The sequence below is a fragment of the Macaca nemestrina genome, chromosome 14 (genome assembly GCF_043159975.1).
Source record: "Macaca nemestrina isolate mMacNem1 chromosome 14, mMacNem.hap1, whole genome shotgun sequence".
Classification (NCBI taxonomy): domain Eukaryota; kingdom Metazoa; phylum Chordata; class Mammalia; order Primates; family Cercopithecidae; genus Macaca; species Macaca nemestrina.
The window spans coordinates 26,861,215-26,887,794 of record NC_092138.1 but is presented as its reverse complement, the minus strand read 5'-3'; the positions used below and the strand labels follow the sequence as shown (position 1 = coordinate 26,887,794).

Sequence of the window (26,580 nt, the reverse complement as noted above, 5' to 3'; positions counted from 1 at the left end):
TAATTTTTTATGTTTAGTGGAGACAGGGTTTCACTGTGTTAGCCAGGATGGTCTCAATCTCCTGACCTCATGATCCGCCTGCCTTGGCCTCCCAAAGTGCTTGGATTACAAGCGTGAACCACCGCGCCCGGCCTGATTAAAAATTTTAAATGCAGATACCTTTTGAGCTGGCAACTCCATCTCTAGAAAATCATCTTACACATATATGTGCGCTTGTGGGCAAAAACATACTTGGGAGGAATTTCTGTATTGGAGAATTTTAAAAACAATATTGTTTGCAAAATAGTACAGATAAATTGCAAACATCTAGAAACCATCCTCTTTAGATGATTTGTTACATAAATTAAGAAACATCTTTGAAATGAAAATATATAGATATGCTAAAAAATGAGACAGAGAAGGATTTCTTTGTGCTGATATGAAATTTTCTCCTAGATATAATTTTATGTGGAAATAAAGGAAGATGCAGAATAATATGTAAAGTATCTTCCCATGTGTATAAATACACACTTTTGTTTATACATAGTAAAGTTTCTAGAAAGATGTGAAAGGGAATTTTTAATAGTAATTGCTTCTTGGGACAAAGCATTTGGAACTGATTATCGGTGATGAGATGTTACAATATTTTTCATGGAATGCTTTCTTATACTCTAAAATTTTTGCCATGGCCTGTATTACTTCTTCAATTAATTATGTTACAAAAATTTTAGAACTCACCATAATTAAAAACAGAGTTTTAAAGTAGTGAGCCTTGTATGCATAGATGTAGGTATAACATTTTGTTAAACAAGCATTTTCAGTGTTAAAGGGATCACAAAAAGCATCTTCCCCTAATAATCTTGCTTTTTAAACAGTATAAGAGTATTTCTGCTGGCAAGGCCTAATGAGCATAAAATTTAGACTATGCGCCTAGAATTTTAGCTAAAATATTTTCCAATATCATTTCAATTTAGGGCATAATAAATGCAGACAGAAATCAAGAGCAAGAAGCTAAGCAGATGCAAAGGTAACAAGTGCTATGACTGTCACCCTTTCTGCTCTGGTATCCTAGGAAGCCAGTGATCACAGCCTGCTTTCCCCACCGAGCCTGGATGCAACTTCAGAATCCATCTCAAAGAACTCACCACCAGGTGAATAGAATGAAAACTTTTTTTTTCCATATCAGACCTAAACTCTGTACCTTCACACCTGCCTTGAATTCTTGGGGAGGCAGGGGTGAGGAGCTGCTGTTGCATTGAGGATTGTTCTGTCTGCACAATCCAAACATCCCAAAGGAGAGAGAATGTTTCGCTGTCTATCAGAGTTGGTGGCTGGAATTTGGGTAAACCCCTAGAGTAATGCACAAGATGAAAAAACAAAAGTGCTCTCTATGGGAACAAAGTACATTAGTTTGATCTATGGACAGTGGCAAGTTGCAGTTTAGAGTGAAGGATTGTGAGGGTGGCATTCTGTGCTGTTCCCTCAGGATGGCTTCTGTCTTAAGGAACTTGTGCCAATCTTTAAGGGAAAGGTGTGCTGTAATAAAGAGCAGGCCAAATCAAAACTGTATCTCTGGAGGTGTGGGATCTCAGTTAACTCAAGTTCCCAGTGACTTTCAGGAGATTCATTTATTTCTTTGGTAAAGTACCTGGGTGTGAAGCGGTGATTTCTAAAGTCCCTTTCATCTTGCATATTCAGAACTGTACCCTCTGGTTGGAGATAAGCTGGAAAGTAAATAGTTATTTATTAATAATGCATATGAGTCTTCCCAATGGAATGCAGTGCTTGGTTATGCAAATTGCTTCCATCTGCTTCCCTCCGGCTGGCTTAGTAGTCAACAGGGTTTGTCAGTGAGTCCAGGGGATGTGCTCACCAAGGGATGCAAGTCCTCCTACTGGGGTTGGATTAGAAAGGCTCCTATATTCTGAAATGGACTTTCCCACTGCCCACAGTACTCCCAGTGGTCTTCTGGTCACCTTAGGAGAGCTCAAAAGGACTTAAAGGACACTCTTTGGGCCAGGCATGGTGGCTAATGCCTGTAATCCCAGCATTTTGGGAGGCCGAGGCAGGCAGATCACCTGAGGTTGGGAGTTCGAGACCAGCCTGACCAACATGGAGAAACCCCATCTCTACTAAAAATACAAAATTAGCCGGGCATGTTGGCAGTTGCCTGTAATTCCAGCTACTCGAGAGGCTGAGGCAGGAGAATCGCTTGAACCCGGGAGGCAGAGGCTGCAGTGAGCTGAGATCATGCCATTGCACTCCAGCCTGGACAACAAGAGTCAAACTCCATCTCAAAAAAAAAAAAAAAAAAAAAAAAAAAGGGAAACTCTGTTCTCTAGGATTTCCAGTCTAGTAATTGGAATGAGACAACAATAACAGTAAAGGATGCTAGCACCTCAATGGCAGCAGGAGCCATAGATAAGTTGGAGAAGCTTTAGCTATAGCTTCCATAAGCTCCCCAGCCCCCAATCAAATCAAATAAGTATTACAAAGGGCCAGTTTCAAGGGTGTGCCATCCATGCATTGCAAAGATCCCCAAACTAAGAAGGGAAGCCTTGTTCTTGGGCTTTAATACTCTGTAGTAGCCATCTTGACATGCTTAGTAAGTTTATTTTGTGATGTGGATTCTGTATTTGAGGGATGATAGGACAATGAGGTAAATGCCAGGTCCTTGGAGCCTAGGCTTGATGGCAGTCTTATCTCCCACTGCCTCCTTGGGATGAATTCTTGGTCATCCCCAACTCCAACTCTCCCCAGCAATATCCCTCTCCCCAAGTCTCTCCTTCAGGGTCCTAGGTGCACTCAGCTAGTGAATATTCCCGTGCTTGAGGAAGTGCAACATTAAATAGCGAATAAAAAACACCATGACGGGCTTAGGGAGAAACTACAGAAGAAACTTTTTTCCCTGCTTTTTGATTAAGGGGCCTGAATTTTTGTTTTGCACCAGACCTGATAAATTATGTAGTTGGTCTTGTGTGTACACAGTAAGCATGAAAGTCCTAAAGTCCCTCCTTCCACTGAGATGGCTAACACTAAACTCCTTCTACATACACATTCTGGAATCAACTGTGTACCTCATAAGGACAGTACTAAAGAGCAGGAGAAGGTGAGGGGAGAGAATAGAAATACCTGGCTTGTTGGAGGTAGGACTATCCCTCTCAGCTCTCATCTTGGCAAGTCCAAGACCCCCCCCTCCTCACTCCCACCTCACTTTCCTGGATGTGATGCTAAATTGATATTTATCAAATTGAAATGTACTCTGCCTTTACAAGTATAAAGAGGAACAATGGCTATAATATGTCAACAGACTACCTGGAAAGACAGGATATAGTCACAGAGAATGGTAATGAATAGCGAACATGCAAGGCAATCTGTGGACATAATTAGGAAGGTGGGCTGTCAAGGAAGACTGCCTAGATTCCACTCTTGGCTCATGTCTCACAAATTGTGTGACCTTGTGCAAGCTGACCTCAGTTTCTTAGTGTGCTCATCTTTAAGAAATAGGATAATAAGAGTGGCTCCCTTAGAGAGGATTAAATTCTTACATTGGTGCCAAGCACATAAAAGTGCTTATTCAATGTTAGACATAAAGGCTCAAATAAGGGAAGTCTTTTGAGAGACATAGAACAATCAGGAAAAGATTTGCAAGATGCCAAGAGAAGAATCCTTTATGGAACATTTTTATGGCATTACTAAGAAAATGACTGTGACTTTAATTTTGGCAGAATATCTAAATAAATTACGCACACACACCACACACACACATACACACAAACACACACACGACAGAATCCCATAAAAATAAGAAACTTGCTTTAACTACATGCTTTGTATCCTATTTCTGAAATGATTACCCTTTGCTTTTCAAATCTCACAAAGTCTTGTTTTGGCATTAAGCAATTCTAATGAAAGTGTACAAACATCTGTCTTACATTCTGGCTTTTTTCTTAGCAACACTGCCACTTGGATTCATTGGACTTACAATTTATGGTAATTACAAATAAGATAATAGCCACATTTACACCTACCCACCAATCTTTTAATTTTTTTTTACTTGCACAGATATAACAACCTCAATTAATGTGTTTTTTTTTAAAAATCCACATTGAAAATAAAGTAGAAAAAGTGAATCTGACTACAAATGTTTACATGTAGCAGATAGAGTTTTTCAAGTATCAGTTTAGTTAAGTGTATGTTCAGTTATCAGTCAAATACTCTCAACTAACCCCAGCGCCAATCTCAAATCTTGTAGGAATATATCAAAAGTATGAAGTGCTTTTCTTTGGTAGTTACTGAAGATAATTGGTTTACTTTAGATTTAATTATGTGGTGGTCATTCCTAGGAGCAAATGCACAGATGGTCAAATAGCTGATGTTGAAAATAAAAGTTAGGAAACACTTCTCATAATGCCAATTTTCCTGACACTCATGACGTGTTGTCTTTTTAGTGAGACTGTATCATTTTACTGTTCTGTAATGTCTTCTCGTATAATATCTACTAACATAAGGAATAAAGGGAGGATCCCCCTAAGGTAAGTTAGAGCTTGTTCTAATTTCATTCTAGGTAAATAAAGGGAATCTATGTTTGATGTTAAGACATAAGTCACAAACACTGTTAAATACAGTTCACAAGGTACCTTAACTTCTCAGAACTTTTTGTGTAAAGAAAGAAGTGAACTACACCCTCTATAAAATGCCTTCTATTCTAATTCTCTATGATCCTATTGTTAGTGGACTAAATTATCTCACACAGCCTTATATCCTGTCAAATCAAGGTTGTTACTGAAGTTAAAGTGATCTACATCAGGGAAAACACACCAAATGGTTAATGATGTAACCAAGGTGGGGTGGTCTTACCAGGAACAGTTCTTCTGTGGTGATAGAGACACAGCACAAGGAGAATCACGTAAAAACACAATAGATATTAAGTTTTACTTAAACTATAAAAGACTTTGGAATAGCAAAAAGGAACTGTACAGGCAGGAACAGAACAGATAACATCTTAGAAGACAATTTGAGAAAGTCTTTACATAGAGATTTAATATGGAGATTTGTAGCATGTCCCAAATAGGGAAATATTTTAAATATTTCTGTGTGTGTGTTCCAAGGAATAGCCTTCATTTAAATGATATAATGTTGGCCGGGCGCGGTGGCTCAAGCCTGTAATCCCAGCACTTTGGGAGGCCGAGACGGGTGGATCACGAGGTCAGGAGATCGAGACCATCCTGGCTAACACGGTGAAACCCCGTCTCTACTAAAAAATACAAAAAACTAGCCGGGCGAGGTGGCGGGCGCCTGTGGTCCCAGCTACTCCGGAGGCTGAGGCAGGAGAATGGCGTAAACCCGGGAGGCGGAGCTTGCAGTGAGCTGAGATCCGGCCACTGCACTCCAGCCTGGGCGACAGAGCCAGACTCAGTCTCAAAAAAATAAAATAAAATAAAATAAAAATAAATGATATAATGTGATAGGTAATGCATTTCACAGAACCCATTGAGAGCTTAAAGATGTATGAGTCTGAATTCCAAGTGAATCTCTTGGAACATACAGAGATTGAAATGGCTGAGTGATTGTGTGAGATGAAAATAATTTCATAAAATATAATTATTTTCAGTGTCATAATGATAACTACCATTTATTGAGTGCTTATCATTGATCAGGAACTACCCTGGATGATTTACAGACATCATCTCATGAAATGCTTACAACATCACAGTGGGAAAATTTAATATCTGAAACAAATGTTCAGAAAGGCAAGCAACTTGCCCAAGGTTACAAGGCTGGTAAATGGGGAATTAAAACCCAAGTCTGACTGATTGGAAGCCAGTCCTCTTTCCTATCCTTCATCCTGCCTCTCTCTGCATTTTATTGGATGAGCCTGTATTAAGAGCTACTTATTCTGAAATTGCAAATTTCACAGTGCTCTGACTATACATTAAAATGTGTTGATGGATGGGAAAGTATGAAAAAAGCAGTGAATGTATTCCTTATTTTTAATGAGTATTACTTTATGCATTAACTATTTTTTGCTGGAATTAGCAGGCCTGTACATTAAAGGGCATTTATTGTAACCAGTGTTGCATTAAAGTACCCAAAATGTATTACTACGTACACACACACTGCACATATGTATGCTAATGTTGTGCCAGGTACTTTCTGAATATCTCCTATGATTCTCATGGCAACCTTAAGAAACTGGCAGGCTGTGTGTGTGTATGTGTGTGTGTATATATATATAGATATATAGAGAGATAGGTTTTAACCAACGTTTTCTTCCAAGTAGTAGTGAAATATATTAAAATCGATAAATTTCCTGGCATAGGGCATCTGAATATACTTTAGAAGATTTATCTTAGCATTAAAATCTTGAAGTGAAGTGATGTGTATTCAGTCTATGTGGGAGACAGGGATTCTACAGAAGGAGATTTTTTGAAAGAAGGGAAGAAAGCAAGCCAGTCTTTGGCTCCAAGGACCTACAACGTGCTAATGTTGTGCTAGGTACTTCCTGAATATCTCCTGTGATTCTCGTGGCATTCTTGAGAAACTGGCTGGCTGATGGTAGTTGAATAGATATTCTTGGTCCAGTATATACTAATTTTAACAATGAGCCACGTAGTATATTTATAAAATAAAAACTGCTCTAAGAATCTGTCATTGCACATGGCTTCACATAGCCAATAGGGAATGGATTAGCAATAGCATGAGGTGATCTTGGGCATGAACAAGTAAATGTTCTGTGACACCTACTTCTTGGTTTTAAAAAGATTTATTCTGACTTTGGTAAAGTTTCAGGATACAAAATCAATGTACAAAAATCTGTAGCATTTCTCTATAACAATAATGTTCAAGCTGAGAGTCAAATCAAGAATGCAATCTCATATACAATAGCCACACACACACAAAAATACCTAGAACTACATCTAACCAAGGAGGTAAAAGATCTCTACAAGAAGAACTATAAAACATTAATAAAAGAAATTCCAGATGATACAAACAAATAGAAAAACATTCCATGCTCATGGATTAGAAGAATCAATAAATCATTAAAATGGCCATGCTGCTCAAGGCAATCTACAGATTGAACACTATTCCTATCAAACTATGGATGTCATTTTTTTGCAGAACTAGAAAAAAAAACTATTCTACAATTCATATGGAACCAGAAAAGAGCCTGAACAGTGAAAGCAGTCCTAAGCAATAAGAACAAAGCCAGTGGCATCACGTTACCCAACTTCAAACTATGCTACAAGTCTATAGTAACCAGAACAGCATGGTACTGGTACAAAAACAGATATGTAGACTCATGCAGCAGAATAGAGGACCCAGAAATAAAGCTACACACCTTTAGCCAACTGATCATTGACAAAATTAACAAAAATAAGCAAAAGGAAAAGGAATCCCTAATCAACAAAATGGCGCTTAGATAACTGGCTGGCCGTATGCAGTAGAATGAAACTGAACCCCTACTTTTCACCATATACAAAGATTAACTCAAGATGGATTACAGATTTAAATGTAAGATCTCAAACTACAAGAATCCTAGAAGAAAGCCTAGGAAACATCATTCTGGACATCGGACTTGGGAACTAATTTATGACTAAGTCCTCAAAAGCAATTGCAATAAAACCAAAAATTGGCAAGTGGGACCTAACTAAACTATAGAGCTTTTGCACAGCAAAAGAAACTATCAACAGAGTAAACAGGCAACCTACAAAATGGAAGAAAATATTTGTAAACAGTGCATCCAACAAAGTTCCAATACCAAAATATATAAGGAAATGAAACTATTGAACAAGCAAAAAACAAATAATCCCATAAAAACCTGGGCAAAAGACATAAACAGGTACTTCTCAAAAGAAGATATACAAGTGACCGTGAAACTAGGCAAAAGACATGAACAGATACTTCTCAACAAAGAGCCAACAAACCACGAAAAGCAGCCAACAAACATGAACAGTGCTCCAAATCAATAATCACCAGAGAAATGTAAATGAAAACCACAATGAGATACCATCTCACACCAGTCAGAATGGCTATTACTAAAAAGTCAACAACAGATGCTGGCAAGGCTGCAGAGAAAAGGGAACACTTATACACTGTTGATGAGAATGTAAATTAATTCAACCCCTGTGGAAAATAGTTTGAAGATTTCTCAAAGAACTTAAAATAGGACTACCATTCAACTAAGCAATTCCATTGCTGGTTATATATCCAAAAGAAAACAAATTGTTCTACCAAAAACACACACATGCACTGGCATGTTCATTGCAGCACTGTTCACAATAGTAAAGACATGAAATCAACCTAGGTGCCCATCGACAGTGGACTGGATAAAGTAAATGTGATACATATACACCATGGAATACTACACAGCCACATGAAAAGAACAAAATCATCTCCTTTGCAGCAACATGGATGCGGCTACAGGCCATTATCCTAAGCAAATTAATGCAGGAACAGAAAACCAAATACTACATGTTCTCAGTCGTAAGTGGAAGCTAAACATTACATACTCAAGGACATAAAGATGGCAATAATAGACAGTGGGGACTACTAGATGGGGGAGGGAGGGAGGAGGGCAAGGTTTGAAAAACTGTTGGATCCTATGCTCAGTGGCTAGGTGATGGGATTATTACTATCACAAACCTCAGTATCATGTAATATACTCATGGGAAAAACTAAACCTAAAAGTTGAAAAAAATTCTTTTAAAAGATTCATTCTAATTTTTTCTCCTCTTCTCAGCAACTTTAAAAATGAGGTATAAGTCTAGATTATCATAATGGACCACTGACATAAATTCATTGCTTAGATTTAGATGCTTATCACCAACCAATTGAAGATGTCTTTTTCTCCATTCATACTGAAAATCTACCCAAAAGAGGTCTAAGTAACAAAGACCTGTCACAGAGACCTGCATATCCTGTCAGGATAAGTGGGAACTTCAGGTTGATGGAGAGTAAAGTCTTTTTCTAATTGGCCTGGTTCTCTGTTGTTATCTCATTGCAGTATAAACTTTCTACGCAATTCAGCTCTTCCTCTCCCCTTGTAGAAGCTGAAAACTGTGCCTCTGCTTAAGGAAAGAATCTAATCTGCCACTTCACTACTTATAAGAAGAGATGGGAAATGTGATGAATATTTTTCAGGGTGATGCTAACTTAATATTCTAGGCAGGGCTAGGAGTAGGTTAAGATGAGTGAGGCACCATTTCATGTACTTTTCACCGAGAATTAGTGCCTCTTGAAATTTACACTCTCGGCGCTTCACATGTCTTTCTCTAGTCCTGGCCCTGATTTGAGAAGATGAGAATTATGCCTGAGCATTTTATTTCCTTATGAAACTACCAAAATTTCTGCTGCTTATGATCTCAATAGCCACTGACTCCAAAGTCTCTGATTCTTGAAAATTTTTGAACACCAGGGCTTGTCTCTTCTTGGTCTCAAAAACTTTTATATATCCCTGGTGACTGGGAAATTAAAGCCAGATCCTCACCCCTCAGCAAGAACTTTTTACCCAAATCTTACTTTTCAGCCTTATCTCATATCCTGTTACTATTCCTCAATCCCATCTATGCCCACAGAATAGCTTTTCCCCTTGCTTCTTCTAGCCTTGTGTCCAAGTTGTGATTTCCTCTTGGAAGTTTTATTCTCTTTACTGCTCATACTGTGCTTATACAGGAAAGTTCAAAGCTGAATTCAAATCCCATTTCCTGGGAAAGATCTTTTCATATCCCACCAATACAAATTAATTTTTTTCCTCTTGTTCCATCACTGCCTTTTGTTTATGACATTGAGTAAGCATAAATCTTACTGTGCCTTTTATTTTTTAAAAATTATTTCCATTTATGTCTGTTCTGTGACCACCCTTTGAATTCATGGAGGGAAGATTCTCTTTTGTCTTGATACCTTTGTAGAACCCAGCATTAAAACTGCACTTGGTGGGCCCTCAGTATATTTGTACCTCACTGCATGACTGGGTACTTTCTTTATTAATGTAAAGTGTACTTGGCTTAACAAGCTTTTGGCAAGAGACAGAATCAGTACAAGCTTATTTCCTTATTTTCATCAGCAAAGTAGATTTTAAACATAGGCTGTTGCATGTTTAGACCAACTCTACTGGGTAGAAAGACTAAAAAAATACTTCTAACTAATAAAGGACTTCAGCAAGAATACATGGTATAACTGTACTTTGAAAATTACAATCTGCATGAATACAAAGCAAGTAAGTATTAGAAGTTCAAATATTTAAAAAGCTCAAAATATGTGGACATGATGTTCCTTGAATTCAAATGTTGATAGGAAGAAATTCCATCTATTCATTCACCTTAACCCTTACATTGTTAATTATGCTTTAATGAAGTGTTTATTGTGAGCCCCCGGTTGTGCTCCACATAGGGCTAGGTGCTAGAAATACAAAGAAGACGAAAAATTCTGTTCTTTAATGAGCTCTTGTCAACAATCAGCTACAGTAACAAACATGTCGGGTTACAGTGATTCCTCAGCCTACTATGGAAGACGAGATACTTGAGACAAGCACTGAGAAAGAGAAGTATTTATGAACTCGTATTACACAGAGTACAGAATACTTGATTATACCTGAAACGAGAAAATGGATTTTGGGATGGAAGCTGCTCAAATAGATTTTGAAAGTTGACTGGAAGATTTGCAGATGGCAAGGAAGGAACTGCGTTTTATGACATGAGAACAGTATAGAGAAATACATGGAAGCCTCAGTCAGCTTGTATCCTCAAATCTAATATATCATGTTTTAAAAGATTGACATAAAATATACTTAGGAACCAGCATAATCTTTAGACATAATCTAATGACACTTTACCATACAACTAAACTACTTGGGTAACAAAATATTTCCAAGTATATGGATACTGCTTCTCTCTGGCTCTAGACTCAAGCTAAATAACATTATTTAATTATAGAAAGTCCAAAACTGTCTGACCGAGAAGCCAATGACATTACTAGGTATAAGAAACAGAATTTCAAAAGCATAATGAGGTTTCCTCATTCTTACCTAGTTCAAGGTAACATAATTAGTATATGGATATGCATGAGGTCATTTCCAGCTTTAAAATTCTGTAAAACTGCTTCATTAAACTTTCCTCTTTTTGAAAGACTCTTCATGATCCATTGGTTTTGGATGTCACTTCATCCAAACTTTTTATTCACACTAGTACATTGAGTTGAGATGATAATATACTTAGGCAGAGAGGTGGAAAGAGAGTGAGAAAAGGGTATAATGGAAACTTGGGGTGGTGAGGAAAGAGGAGACAGCTTCTGATAGAAGCTCTCTGTTTTCTTCTTTCTCTAGTACCTATCTCTGAAAAATAATCATGGTACTATATTAGCTGCTCTCCAGGGCAAAAGGCAACCTCAAATACCAAGCCAAGCTTGTAAATCACATATATGCGTCTCATATATATATATATATATGAATATATGCTTTTATATATTTATATATATTTTCTTATAGTGTTAGTTTGCTATATAGTCTCTATATCACTATAAAATAAAACTTTTGCAAAAGTGTTTTATAAGCTCCAAACATGCTATACAAAGATCCAGTATACATGACAATATATACAATACATATTTTTCTTTAAATAGCATTTCCACCTCCATATATGTAATCTAGTTAAGGAGAGATAAAAGACAATAACAGACTGTGTCTATATTATCTGTATCTTCCTTTATATCACTTGAAAGTGTTTCTCTGTAGCTAGAGGCATCTAGGTAGTACAAAGCCAGAAATTGACTTAGAATTTTTTGTCAGATGCATAAATTATTTGGACAATGATGTAGAAAAAAAACACCAAAGAATCATAAAATTATGTGATAAATATCATAGACATTTAGAATAAAATTGGGTCTTGGAAATCATATAATATACTTTCCATTCAGTGCAAGAGTTAGCAACCATAACCATGGTCTTCAGTTCTCTGATGAAGACACCCAGAGATACAAGAAGCTCAGTGTCTCGTGAGGAAGGCCACTCAGCAGATGTCCTGAGCATCCTGGTGTTTACATCTTTGAGTTCGTTTCCTGAAAGCTTATAGGCTGCCATCAGAAAGAAGAACTCTACATCAGGGGTGTCCAATCTTTTAGCCTCCCTAGGCCACACTGGAAAAGAAGAATTGTCTTGGGCCATGCATAAAGTACACTAACACTTAAGATAGCTGATGAACTGCAAAAGAATGGCAAAAAAAAAAGTAATAATGTTTTAAGAAAGTTTGCGAGTTTGTGTTGGGCCACATTCAAAGCCATCCTGGACCACATGCAGCCTGCAGGCTGTGGATTAGACAAGCTTGCTCTACATATAAAGGATAGCATAGGGCAGGGGCGGCGTCTGTGGCACAGTAGAGTCTTAGCACTCTGGGAGTCACTAGGAAGAGATAAAGCTACCTTGATGGTGAGGGGATTGAACAAGGTCTTGTGGAATAAGAGGCATTTCAAGCTTTCAAGGACAGGTTGAATTTAGACATGTAAAGTAGTGGAGAAGCATTCTGGACAGAAAGAACGGCATGTGCCAAGGGACAGTTGCTAAGAAGACTTTTCTCAGCTGCGAACTGTCTCTCTGAAACATGCAGCAACTATGCTACTATGCAAGAAAACATAATTCCATATCTTTTTTTTTTTTTTTGAGACAGAGTCTTGCTCTGTCGCCCAGGCTGGAGTGCAGTGGTGCGTTCTTGGCTCACCGTAAGCTCTGCCTCCTGGGTTCATGCCATTCTGCTGCCTCAACCTCCTGAGCAGCGGGGACTGCAGGCACCCACCACCATGCCCAGCTTTCGTGGTTTTTTTTGTTTTTTTGTTTTTTGTATTTTTAGTAGAGACAGGGTTTTACCGTGTTAGCCAGGATGATCTTGATCTCCTGATCTCATGATACGCCTGCCTCGGTCTCCCAAAGTGCTGGGATTACAGGCGTGAGCCACCACGCCTGGCAATTCCGTATCTTTAAGCCAGTTCTCGCAAGCAGATGATGAAGTTATTATGTCCCTTTTCCTTGATATAAATCTTCTCATCCAACAATTTCCAGAGCCACCACCAACCTGGTCACCCCTACATATCATGCCCTCATCGTGCCAAGGTGTCCCCTAAGAGATGCTTCCCAGACTGTTGCAGTGCTCTTTCCTTTTGCGTTGGCCAGTACAAAAGCAGTGACAACAGCTTTTGTTGCTTTGGGTTATTTCTGTTCATGGAGGAGTCTGGCAGCACAGGCTAAGTCACTGTCTCTGCACCTAAGTTCAAAGCTGGCTCTATGCTATCATCCATGCTATCATGTTAGACAAGTTATTTAACTTCTCCAAGCCTCAAAATTCTCATTTGTAAAGTAAGAATAATGACTCCCTACTTCATGGGATTACCTTCAGGATTTAATGAATATTTAAAACTATTTAGTACTGTGCCGGACATATAGGAAGTGCTTAAAAATGTTAGGTACTATTAGTAATACAGTCAGTCATCTGTAGTGATTTTTAAGGCTCCAATAAAATTTTCAGACTCTTGATTTATATCCACAGTAGGAAATTTTTAAACTCCTCCTCCACCATTTATTTTTAACATGCTTCATAAAATTTACTGCCTTTTTTTTTTTCCTGTTCTAAATTAAATTGTACTTAATGTTGCTGGGGTCAGCAGCATTACTACCTTTGGGCTTTGGCTTGATAAGGAACAACTTGAGATCTCAAAGCTTAAACACACCACGCTTACCATTCTCTTATAGACAAGACATTTGATTCTTTTGGTATGCTGACAACTTTTATTAACAGAAGTTGTATTGATTATGTTAAAGGATAAAGAAGATCAAATTTCTCTTTATGGTCTTTGTGGTGGTTATCTATTTTCCTGCTACTCAAAATTCCTTTCACCCACTGCTGGTAAAGGAAACCCAAACTTTTACGGAAACACCTTTCTCTCAGTTTTAGTCATTCCTTAGCTGGGGAATCCATCCCAGTTCAGGGTTGGAGCAGGTAATATAGACATAAGGGGTCAGGGCACTGCCTACCCCTTGCAATAGTGACTGTTTGGATTTGCCATGGCACCTTTGATCAGAACCTTTGAAATACAATGATATGAATTTGGAGTTGTGCCGTTACCTTGAGCCACAAGAGGGGATCTTGCCGAGAATGAATACAACCCAGAGGAAGTGTAATAAAAAGATCCAGGAAGAGAAACCCAATATTTAGCAACATTGTGTACCTGAAGCCAAACAATTCCTGGGGTTTCCAGTTATAGGACCCAATAAATTTCTTCTGTGCTTTTAAATTGGTTGACATTGAATTTACTATCATTTTCAGCTTGCAACCAGTCATACCTAATACAAATGAAATTACCAGTTACATGTATTGCTAAAGAAAATCAAGGATGTAAACCCTAGAAAAGATCAGTTTTTGAACATCAACTAGTATTTGAAAACCCATAGAGAAAGGCAGCTGTGACTATTGTGAAAGGTTAAGGTATATATGAGAATTTTGTTTGGGTGTCCCAAATTTAAAATATCATCATAGTCTTGGTTTCTAGCTATCCAAGCACATGCATGTATTATTTATATTTATTATCTTTGTATCTGTATCACTACACCATCAATCACATCTGTCTATATATAAAGAAACAGTCACATCAGTTTAGTATTTTTCATTGTAATGGATAGTGATTCTCTTTTAGGGGTCATGTCTTACTCATTTGCAAGCTTCTAGCCCAGCATCTGACAGAGGTACTTAATAAGTGCTAAAATGAAACTAATATGAATCTGTTGCTTTGGCCTAAATTGTCTGTATAGAGAAAAGAAAAGGCAGAGGTGTTGATGGCTGTGAAATGGGAGCACCCCTAATTCCAGAGCTCTATTCAAATAGATTCACAACACAATGAATGGTGCCCTCTGGAACTCTGCAGTGGAGCAACCTGAATACAGTTTTTAAACTATAAAAAAGAAAACTCACTGATTACCAATTTTAATAAGTATGAGGAGACATGAATTTATTGAAATTTAATTGTGATTTCTTGTAAATTTGTTTTTCTAATAGCAGTAATTCTAACTTCTTCAATTTACTAAGCATAGATTTTTTAGCTTTTCTTTCTTAATACTTAATAAATTATAAAATTAATTCAATTTGAAATTTTGGGATGTGGTTAGGAAGATATTTACCAATAATAACAATTAGATTTCTTAGGAATTGTTAAGAATAACAAAGACAGAATACATTAGGTATTCAATTTCTTCCTGCTGTGATTCTAAATTTCTGATTCCTTAAGATCAATATGGCAACATTCATTTAAATTGACAAAATTAATATCCTCTACTTTTTGGTCATTATTATAATGTAGCTCTTACATTAAATGTGATAAATTTATGAAGGCACAATATATACATTCGTTTAAAAATATCTGGTTGCCTCCCACCATGCTACCTGACTTCAAACTACACTAAAAGGCTACAGTAACTAAACAGCATGGTACTAGTACCAAAACAGATATATAGACCAATGGAACAGAACACACGGCTCAGAAATATCACCACACATCTACAATCATCTGATATTTGACAAAGCTGACATGGGGAAAGGATTCTCTATTTAAAAAATGGTGTTGGGAAAACTGGCTAGTCATATGCAGAAAACAGAAACTGGACCCCTTTCTTACACCTTATACAAAAATTAACTGAAGGTACATTAAAGACTTAAACGTAAAACCCAAAAGCATAAAAACCATAGAAGAAAACCTAGACAATACCATTCAGGACAGAGGCATGGGAAAAGACTTCATGACTAAAACACCAAAAGCAATTGCAACAGAAGCCAAAATTGACAAATGGGATCTAATCAAATTAAAGAGCTTCTGCACAGCAAAAGAAACTATAATCAGAGTGAACAGGCAACCTACAGAACGGGAGAAAATTTTTGCAATCTACCAATCAGACAAAGGTCTAATATCCAGAATCTACAAAGAACTTAAACAAATTTACAAGAAAAAAAACAAACAACCCATCAAAAAGTGGGCAAAGGATATGAACAGACACTTCTCAAAAGAAGACATTTATGCAACTAACAGACAATATGAGGAAAAAAAGCTAATCATCATTAGTGAAATGCAAATCAAAACTGCAATGACATACCATCTCACACCAGTTAGAATGGCGATCATTAAAAAGTCAGGAAACGATGCTGGAGAGGATGTGGAGAAATAGGAACGCTTTTACACTGTTGATGATAATGTAAATTAGTTCGACCATTGTGGACAGTGTGGTGATTCCTTAAGGATCTAGAACCAGAAATACCATCTGACCCAGCAATCCCATTACTGAGTATATACCCAAAGCATTATAAATCATTCTACTATGAAGACACATGCACATGTGATTACTGCCACGCTATTTACAATAGCAAAGACTTGGAACCAACCCAAATGCCCATCAATGATAGACTGGATAAAGAAAATGTGGTACATATTCACCATACGATACTATGCAGCCATAAAAAAGAATGAGTTTATGTCCTTTTCAGGGAGGGACATGGATGAAGTTGGAAGCCATCAATCTCAGCAAACTAATACAGGAACAGAAAACCAAGCACCACATGTTCTCATTCCTAAGTGGGAGTTGAACAACGAGAACACATGAACACAGAGAGGGGAACATCATACACCGGGGCCTGTTGGGGGGTTGGGGGCAAGGGGAGGCAGAGCATTAGGACAAATACCTAATGCACTCAGGGCTTAAAACCTAGATGATCAGTTGATAAGTGCAGCGAACCACCATGACACCTGCATACCTGTATAACAAACCTGCACGTTGTACGCAGGCATCCCAGAACTTAAAGTAAAATTTAAAAAAAAATTAAATTTTTAAAAAACTTAAAAAATATTTGGTTGCCTCCATTTGTCAACCATTGTGCTAGGTGCTAGGGATGTAAGAATGAAAAGAAAAGACAAAGTCCTTCCTCTTGTAGAAATTATTTCTGACATAATTTAGGATTGAAATTTGAATCATCTTCTAGTCCTGCACATTCTCATTTTATTCCTTTGACTGCTTCTCTACTTCTTTTCTATTTCTATATGTTGTGTTCTGTTTTAGAGAATCCCTATTATTCCATGAGAAATAGAAGAGGAATATAGGAGGAGAAAATTAGTGGGTAAGGCACAGATTAGGTTCAAACCTCAGCTCTACCATTTACTAGCAGTGTAAGATCTAACTCTATAATCTTAATTTTCTTATAGGGAAAGAGGGCAATCTTATATATAGGTCTGTTGGGAGAACTGAATGCATTAGGTGCATAAAAGTGTCACACACAGTGCCTGGCACAGTGACTACTCTGTGGTACATTAGATATTATTATAAAAGTAGGTACTAAAATCAAACTGTGCCTCTGGTTTAATCATTTACATCATTCAAGAAAAAAAATCCATCCTCTATGATCACAGAATACACACACTCAACTCGGCAATATAATGTTGATCTTATGGGATACAGTTAGGGTTTACAGCAAGGGTGAGAAAAAGGACAGTCCTAAGGCTCTCCAGTTTTGAAAGCACACATAGCTCCAGAAAGGTCTAAGTCCTCTTAGCATACTCCATCCAAAACAACTACTTTGTATTCAGAAGAGGAGCCATACCATCCCTACAGATGACTATCTACAAAATGGACTGTAATCCAAGCCCTGGGAAATGCCTTGGTTCTTAACTGGAATAGAGCTCACAAAGCAGATTACTATTTCCCTTTTTGCTTCTTGGACTTCTGAGTGTCTGATTACATTTGGCTGTTAAAATTGAAGTGAACAAAAACTCTCCTGTTTTTACTAACAAAAGATTTGCTTATTAAATGAACGCAGAAGGGGTAAAACTGACTCTGGCATCATGTATAAAAGATGAAACCATTTTTTAGATTCTCTTCTTTTTCTTCTCTCATGAAAGAACATGAGATTGAGAGGTAAGGTGGGGCGTGAAGGGAGATCCCTCTATTTAAGATCTTAGACAGTTTTTTATGAGCTCTTACCACAAATCTTAAACAGGTAGAAGGCTAAATTACCTCTTAAAGAATTTGAGGCCAGGTACGGTAGCTTAAGCCGGTAATCCCAGCACTTTGGAAGGCTGAGGCGGGCGGATCAGCTGAGGTCAGGAGTTGGAGACCAGCCTGACCAACATAGCAAAACCTCGTCTCTACTAAAAATACAAAAATTAGCTGGGCATGGTGGCATGCGCCTGTAATCCAGCTACTAGGGAGGTTGAGGCAGGAGAATTGCTTGAACCCAGGAGTCAGAGGTTACAGTGAGCTGAGACTGTGTTTTTTTTTTGCATTCCAGCCTGGGCAGCAGAATGAGACTCTGTCTCAAAAATAAATAAATTAATTAATTAATTAAAGAGAGAATTTCCATTTATTCCATTCTAATAGCTGTGAAGATTTGTCCCTTCTTCACCCAGATAGCTATGAGAGACATGGAGTTTTCATCAGAATAACTTATAAAATTACAATTCTCTTCATCTATGATCACCTAGGTCAAATGTAAAAATCAAAGTGAGTCTGTGGTTTTATTTTCTGGAGACCACCTTGGCTTTATCCATTTAAGGGTTAAACAAAGGTGTTTATTCAAATAAGACACTTTCCAAAATCAGTTTTTCTTGTTTCTGGAGGACCAAATGTGATTTTAAGTGAAGTTAATGTTTCAAAACTAAGTTCATTTGCTCCCATCTTAAAATAGACCAGTGATCAGAAAAAATTATGTAAATTCAGAACAATGTTGCAAATGCTATACTTCTACCCAGAATTAAAACAGCATAGTCTGTGAGTCCCTCTTATTTCAATCAATTTTTACATCTAGTTGCCTTTAAAAAAAAAAAAACACTACTAAAAATTGCTGAAACTACCCTTCTAGGACCTGAAGGAACAAGGTAATCATGTCCATGGTTAAATTTTTAATTGAAAGTCATTAGAATAATGTGATTCAGGAAATCAGAGACAAAACAAAGACCACATACTATGTTGCCTCTGGATGCTATGGAGCTTTTCCAGAGGCTTAGAGAGAAAATGAGACCCACTCGGTGACAAGCTTAGAGGACCTCCCAATGACTGTTGGAACCCCCATCCTCTGTGAGTGTGCATGCGTCCACACCACACACACACACACACACACACAATCAAATAAAATGATGAAGGAGGTACAAGAACCTAACATGGCACTTGCAGATTTTATTTACCTTGGGTGTTGCAATCATTATCTGTAAACAAACAGTCCTTCATAATTAAACATTAACTTCCACATCAACTTAACAGTGGTGGTCAAGTAAATGTATGTTTCTGAAACTTCTGTGAGTGAATGGGAACAGACTACCTGGCACTATTTGCAAGAAAATAAAAATTCAGATTTCAGAAATAATCAGAATTTACCTCTAGAACAGCTGCTGGAGTCTATCTGATCATCCCATGGCAGTCATTTCATTGATCACATGTTACCACCATGGCTCAAAATTGCTGGTGCTTCAGAGAAGAAGGTGGGGGAAGAAACCAATTCCTGTGACCTATTTGGCCAGCGCCCAGGCAACACTAGCAGTTTCCTATGTCCTTCCTGACTCTGGCAGCTTTCATGGTTTGCTGTCAGAAAGACTCTGGGAGGGGTTGCTTTATAATGTTTGCTTGTTCCTTTTTATAAAATGCTCTATGCTTATTTAAAAAAAAGAGAAAACTCAGAAAATATATAAAGAATAGAAATTGCTTGTAACTCTGTCTTGTAGTGATATTCTGAACACTTAGGATATATGCTATATATATTAAGATATATAGTACACATATATCCTAAAGTTAGGATATAACTTTTATATACCATATATATTCTAACTTTTTTATATACAGTACACGTATATCCTGAAGTTAGGATATAACTTTTATATACCATATATATCCTAACTTTTTTTATTTATACAGTACACATATATCCTAACGTTAGGACTTATATACAACTGGCGAACATTTTATGTTTATATACATATGTACATACACGTATATATGTAGTATATATTAAGTGTATGTTTAATTTATGTTTGCACAGTATACTTAATACTATGTGCATTTAACATATTTATATGTGAATATATATATGTACATTTTTTAGTTTAAAGGTTTTTCCAAACTTCTCTGAGCTTAAAACTTACTTATCACAGAGAACTTTCTGATACTTCCAATCCTGTATTCCTTTCTCATTGGCACCAGTGAATTTTTCCCAGAACCAAATATATACCATATAGGACCAAAAAAAAGTCCCACTACTCAAGCTTATGTGTTCTTTGCAATTTAGGGCTTAAAAATAGCTGTAAATTGAATTCCAAAGTGCTCAACAGTGCCATGCAGAAGAGAGATGATTATCTCAACATCATAGGTGACAAAATCACCAATCAGTGGTTTTAAAAGACATTGCCAACAGATGAAATACTTCCAGTTTCATCCACACCAATAGATGTTGGGGCCAAGAGGAACTTGGGATGTAACTAGCAGCTGCCAAATATCACAGATGGCACAAAGTTAGAGACATGTGGAAAGGACAGAATCTATGATTAAATCTGTCCAACAAGGGAAAGATGTAGATAAGAAGGTTCCTAAAACCATCCAGGACTCTCAAGTACATCCTGCCATGAGGAGGAAAAGAAAAGGATGCAAAAATTCCCCCCAAACCAGCAGGCATTTGATACATGCTCAGGCCATGGGAATTTCACTGTGTGACAGTAGCTGTGCAGTCATCACTGGGACATGTACAATCTATTTACTTACCTCTTATTAGCCCCTTTATAAGGACCATGGGTTACTCTGATGTCCACTACTGACACAACCCCAAACAGAAAAGTAACAAAAAGAAAATGAAAGCAACCACTGAGAAATAAGCAGTAAAATCCAACAATTCTCAGTGTGAACCTACTGGCACCTCAACATTAATGTATTTATTTAGTGTGAAGGAATTAATGGAGCTTGTTTTTATATCCCCTGTTAGCTGGAGACCAAACTTGAAGAGAGGTAAAGGAGCAGATACACGTGAGGAAACAGAGCAAGCCAGGCTACTGGGATGTTCCTACTGGTGTTTTCTGGTTTAATGTAACTACTTTCACACACTATTCAGCTGAGTTGCAATTTACACAATGCTAGTAAGTAGTGAGTATATGAAGTGGAGAATGCTCCCCTATCATCCAAGCTTTGTTAAGCAGATCATGCTATATGTGGTCTTGCAAAATCATTTAGCCTCTCTAGACCTCAGGATAACGAATAAAATTGGACCAGATGACCGGTTACATTCTTTTCTGCTCTAAAATTCTAGATAATTCCCATTCCCCTGACCACACTGGCCTGGAAGTAGTCAATGTATGGATATAATTACAGCATAATTCTCTGTTTATAACCTCAAAAACCAGAAGATTACTCCTCCCCGTCAAGTGTTCTCCAAAGGTTTCTTGGAGCCCCCTAGAAATTTCAGTGGCCAGTGAAACCTATGACAGCATTTCACAAATGTCACTACATCCAGACCCGCCATTCAGGGACTGATACTCATGCCTCCCTAGGCATTGCCACACTTCCTTCTCTCCCAGAGCCATCAGCATGGTGCCAGTGCCAGACTGCACTGTTCACATGAGGGAGAAGTGCTTATTCCGTAATACTTGGGCTTCACACCATGACACTGAAGCCAAAGCAGTATTAGCTGATGTCTTGGTCCATCTGGGCTGCTACAACAAACTATTGTAAACTAGGTGGCTTATAAAAAATTTATTTCTCATGTTTCTGAAGCCTGGGAAGTTCAAGATGAAGGCACTGGCAGATTCGGAATCTGGTGATGGTCCACTTTCTGGTTCATAGATAGTGCCTTCTCATGCTGTCTTCACATAGTGGAAGATGCAAGGCAGCTCTCCGGAGCCTTTTATAAGGACACTAATATCATTCAGGAGGGCTCTTTCTTTATGACCTAGGTACCTCCCCAAAGATCCCACCTTCTAATATCAACACCTTAGGAATTAGAATTTCAACACATAAATTTGCGGGGGATATAAACATTCAGATCATATCAGTCAGTACTTCCAATATCTTAGGCACTTTATAGAAAAAGAGCCCTTGCACCTCTCACCATTATATTTAACTCATAATCCTCAACTCCTTGAAGGGTACAGGATAGGTACAATGTTATATACCAGCTCACCCCTCCTCTCTGGTGTGAGACTTTTTTAATGATTCAATAGCTTGTTTGTGATTTTTACCTTTAGGTGGGTTTCCCCCGCCATCTGGGGGCAAGCTCATTATGCCAGTCATCCACATGCCAGCATAGAAAATGAGAAAATACAACTTATGCTCAACCTGAGATCCACTCTACACTTGTGTTATAATGCTAAGCTTTCTTTTATTCATTGAAAGTTAAGCACTTTATGTTACTTTATTTGATCCTAACAACCCTAGAAAGGAGGTATCATTATTATTCCCTTTACAGATGAGGAAACTGAGGTTTAAAGAGAGTAAGTCATTTACCCAAAGTCACCAGTTATTGAGATGAGACCAGAATATGCAGTGTAACCCCAATGACTATGACATCCTATCTCCCTATTGGTGTATGCTGATTGTTTTATGTGTCTGACAGTATACTGTAGTCTCTTATTTTTACAATGAAAGAAGTTGTACATGCCTTCATTTTAGAAGTTTTTCCTGACACAGTCTGACTTCAGATCTTATTAGTCACATCTCAAGGGATAGATATATTTCTGTTTCATCATGTTTTACAAAAATAAATTCTTTTCTGATTTTTGATTCCTGATTTTTATATCTCAGATTTTAACTCCATTGATTAACAAGTAATTTAATAAACAAATATTCAATCAACTACAAGGAGTCAGGAAAATTTTGTTAGTCTCTGAGGGAGATTTGAAGATGCCAAGTCAATGTCTTTACCCTAAATGAGTATACAATCCATCTAGCAATAAAGATATAAGCATGAGAAGATAAGAAACCATCGAAAAATTAGAACTAAAGGATGCTCAAACCTCCAGCCTCATTCCTTCACTCTCAGGAAGTGATAACCTCTGGAGGCAGAATCTCTAATTTTAAATCCTAGCTCATCACAATAGATCCTTCAGTCTAATTAACTCTAGGAATAAATCTAGTTCCCTTAACTACGAATTATGAGGATACTAACCCAAACTCACCTGGGAGGTATATATGAAGTAATATAAGTAAAATGTATAACATACTACCTGGCATACAGTAATCATCTCCTAAATCTTAACTATGATTATCTTAAGACGATTAAAGCATAAGAGTCTCCACTTCCCTTCCTTCCCCATCAGAAACCTTCTGCCTCTAACTGCTCTTCCTTTCATCTTTGAAGATGAAGTTCACTCCTCACCCACTGACTTATTCAACGAATATTTATATTGTGCTTCCCATTAGACTTCTCCTTTGCAAGAAAACCCCTTTGCCTTACGCATAGTAAATGCTTAATAAATAATAGCTATTATTAAATATTGAATGAATGAAAGGAAGCTTAGAGTCGTAACACAAATGCACCGTGGATCTCGGGTTGAGTATAAGTTACATTTTCTATCCTGGCAAGGGACATGACTTATTCTTTCTTCTTCCCAAATCATGCTAGCATTTTAAATCTCTCTTTCTCTACTTGCTTTTTCTCATGTATCTAAAATGTAAATAGACCTTTCTTCTGGGCCATGCCACACCAGAAATCTACCTGCTAAGTTCTCTCTCCTCCACTGCTTATTCTCTTGAAATAATACACTTAATGCCTCTACTTCTGACTACTCATCTACTCGTTCATTCAGGAAACAAATGAGCATCAGTGATTTCAGGATATTGTGGAATAACCCATAAATAAGACATGATCCCTGCTCTTGAGATGGTTGTGGATTTTTTTTTTCTCTTGAACACCCACAATACCTCCACAGTCAGTCACTCTTGATCAACCAAATCACTCAACCCAAGTCTTCTCTTAGTCCTCACTGATTTCCTTCTTCCATGGAAACTAATGTAGGAAAATGTGCCAAAGCAATCTGAAATGATTATTAAGACTGTTTCTAATGACCGAAGGGAAGGCTGAATTTTGCGTGTATGTGTAAGGGAAGACAGGGCTAGGAGAGTACAGGGAGTACAGGTAGGATGGAATGATTAATTCCCAAAGACTTAATTCAAACTCAGTTAAGGAACAGTAAAAATTGGCACATAGCTATGTTGTCAAAGGTGAGTATCACACAAAAAAATCTTTCATCGGAAGCAATTTGCACAGGAAATAAACTTAATTTCTTCAAGGTAATGAAAATCCAAGACATCACTTTCTATGTTGTAAATGCACTCTTTGTAGGCTTTCTGACCCAGTTTAGTGACTAGTTTAATATTCAAAGAGTAGATGTGTCCTCTTCACTTTAGAAAGTTTGATGTTTGAAGACAATTTAGGTCATTGGCTCCTGTGACAGCATTTCCCCTGTGAGAAAGCTACATTTAAGCATCCATCTCTTGTATTATTGATAGCAAAACTGGTTAAGGCCATGAAGTCCAACAGCTTTGTCTCTGGGCCATTCAGAAGAAGCAATTAAATCAACTCTATTCCAGCTTTCCTTTTAGAGGAGTACGTCTGTGCTTTGAACAACAAATCTGTGAAAGAGGAGTTCCAGCATGCTTTTTTCTTTTCAAATATATTTTAATCATCCTCTCCATACCAAAGCAAAATCAGAAATGACATGACAGATACATTAATTTTTGGCTATTCACATAATCACTATTACCTTGGTAGTTAATAAAATGTGCTCTTTCAGATGCAGAGCAAACACAGCCTTCCTTCATGTTTCTTACTCCCATCATATTGAAACCACCTGTCCTGGAATCACCATTGTTTCTATGTTAGTCTAGCTCTACTTGGGATTTCTAAGGGCTGAGAATGAATTTTTACTTGTCATTGAGTTTCTAGATCCTAGTCCAGACTTTGTCACACAGCTGATTTCTGTAGATATCTGCTGAACACATTTTCCCCTAAGAACATTTCAAAATGTTAAAATGTAAAAGTTCGAACTACTGAGCATTGCACATGAGGTCCTTCCTGTTTCCGGTCCTAGCCTATGCTACACTGCCTACTTTTCCCTCATGCCTACTTTACTCAGCTACCCTGATCAATTTAAAATCACCCAACATGCCATGCTTGTTCACACCACGCTGCTTCTGCACATGCTCTTTCTTCTCGTTGGAATGTCTTTTATCTCTTTCTTTCCTCATTGAAATCTTAACCATCTTTTAGATTTGCCCAACTCAAATTCAATCCCTTTTATAGTTAACTTTTTTCCTCAAGCAAAATTAGTTGTTTCACACACTGCTTTCTTAAATATCTGGTATGTTCTTCTATTACATTTTTATTAGAAAGCATGATGATTAATTGTACATGTCAATTTCCTCACATTAGTTGGTTAGATCCTAGACTGTAAAGATTATGCTATTTTCATCTTTGTATTGCTAATGTAACACATGGAGCTTGAAATGTGGGACATGGTCAAAAATATTTATTGGATTGAATTGATTTCTAGTTCTGAGTCAATTACATATGCTTTGCCATTTCCTGATAAACCAGACATATTTACCTTCTTTCAATATTTGTTCTTGAACAGAATGTGGAGGGATAAAATTTTTTTTTTAGTTAATCAAAGAAGTCGCTTTTTAGTTTAAGTAAAAAATCACTATCTCAAATCCTCTTTGGCATAAGATTTATGTAAATAAATAAAATGGATAATCACTGTGGTCATTTAAAAATGCCCATCCTCAATAAATCACATGCTGAATTGAGTGTTTGAAACTCTCTCAAACACTTGTATTATATTTCTCTCTTGAATTCTGATTACAACCAAAGTAAATACCCCTACTATGCTTTCTTTTTGGTAAAAAGAAAGAAAGTTATTAAAAATAGAAAAGGAAAAATTGAAAGAGGAACCTTAGAACAAAGTGATGAGTACATGCTCTCCTATTACCTGAGTATCCTGTGAAAGCTAGTCTCTCAACCTGCTGAGGTCAAAATATGATTATTTATTTGAGAACTCTGCCAAGTAAGGTCTGAGATTTTAGAAGTCAAAGTTGAAGGAAAAATTAATATTAAATATTGGTAAATTGTGTCATTGTGATATTTAAAATTTTATTTAGAAGAGACAAAAAATATCTTGCTGACTGCAGAGTCCTGGAACAAAGATGGTAGAACAATGACCCAGTAAGTGTTCAAAACCACTCAAGGTGGTCTAAATATAACTGATTAAAGAAGTAAATGTGGTTGGATAGGGAGATAAAGCATGTTCCCAAAGACTATCTTTTCTTCCTATAACCATACAGGATATCCATAGAGGATAACCACAATTACATACAAGTTTTCATCTCCAGCATGCAGTATGGCATCTCATGCATAGCATGCACCTGGGACGTTTGGTTAAAGGCACAAATTCATCAATCAACTAATAACAGACTATGCCCTCTTTCTGAAATGTGGACACTTTCCATCAAAACACTGTCCATCAAGCTCTGTGAAATAATGGAGCAGATAATCCGGCCCATTTAGCAATCCTTTTGAGACGGAGTCTCGTTTTGTCACCCAGGCTGGAGTGCAA

At 37.4% G+C, this 26,580-nt stretch overlaps 1 protein-coding gene and 1 long non-coding RNA gene across 26 annotated transcripts in view; one reads left to right on the top strand and one right to left on the bottom strand.

Moving 5' to 3' along the window:
• LOC105498657 (transient receptor potential cation channel subfamily M member 3) overlaps positions 1 to 26,580 on the bottom strand; it is a 909,897-nt gene that overhangs the window by 552,592 nt on the left and 330,725 nt on the right. The gene's annotated exons all lie outside the window — the stretch shown is intronic.
• The window catches only part of LOC139358113 (uncharacterized), a 42,014-nt gene that overhangs the window by 4,030 nt on the left and 11,404 nt on the right, over positions 1 to 26,580 (top strand). The window contains exon 2 of the long non-coding RNA XR_011612463.1: positions 1,052 to 1,130. This is a non-coding gene — a long non-coding RNA (uncharacterized lncRNA). The remainder of the gene's footprint in view (positions 1 to 1,051; positions 1,131 to 26,580) is intronic.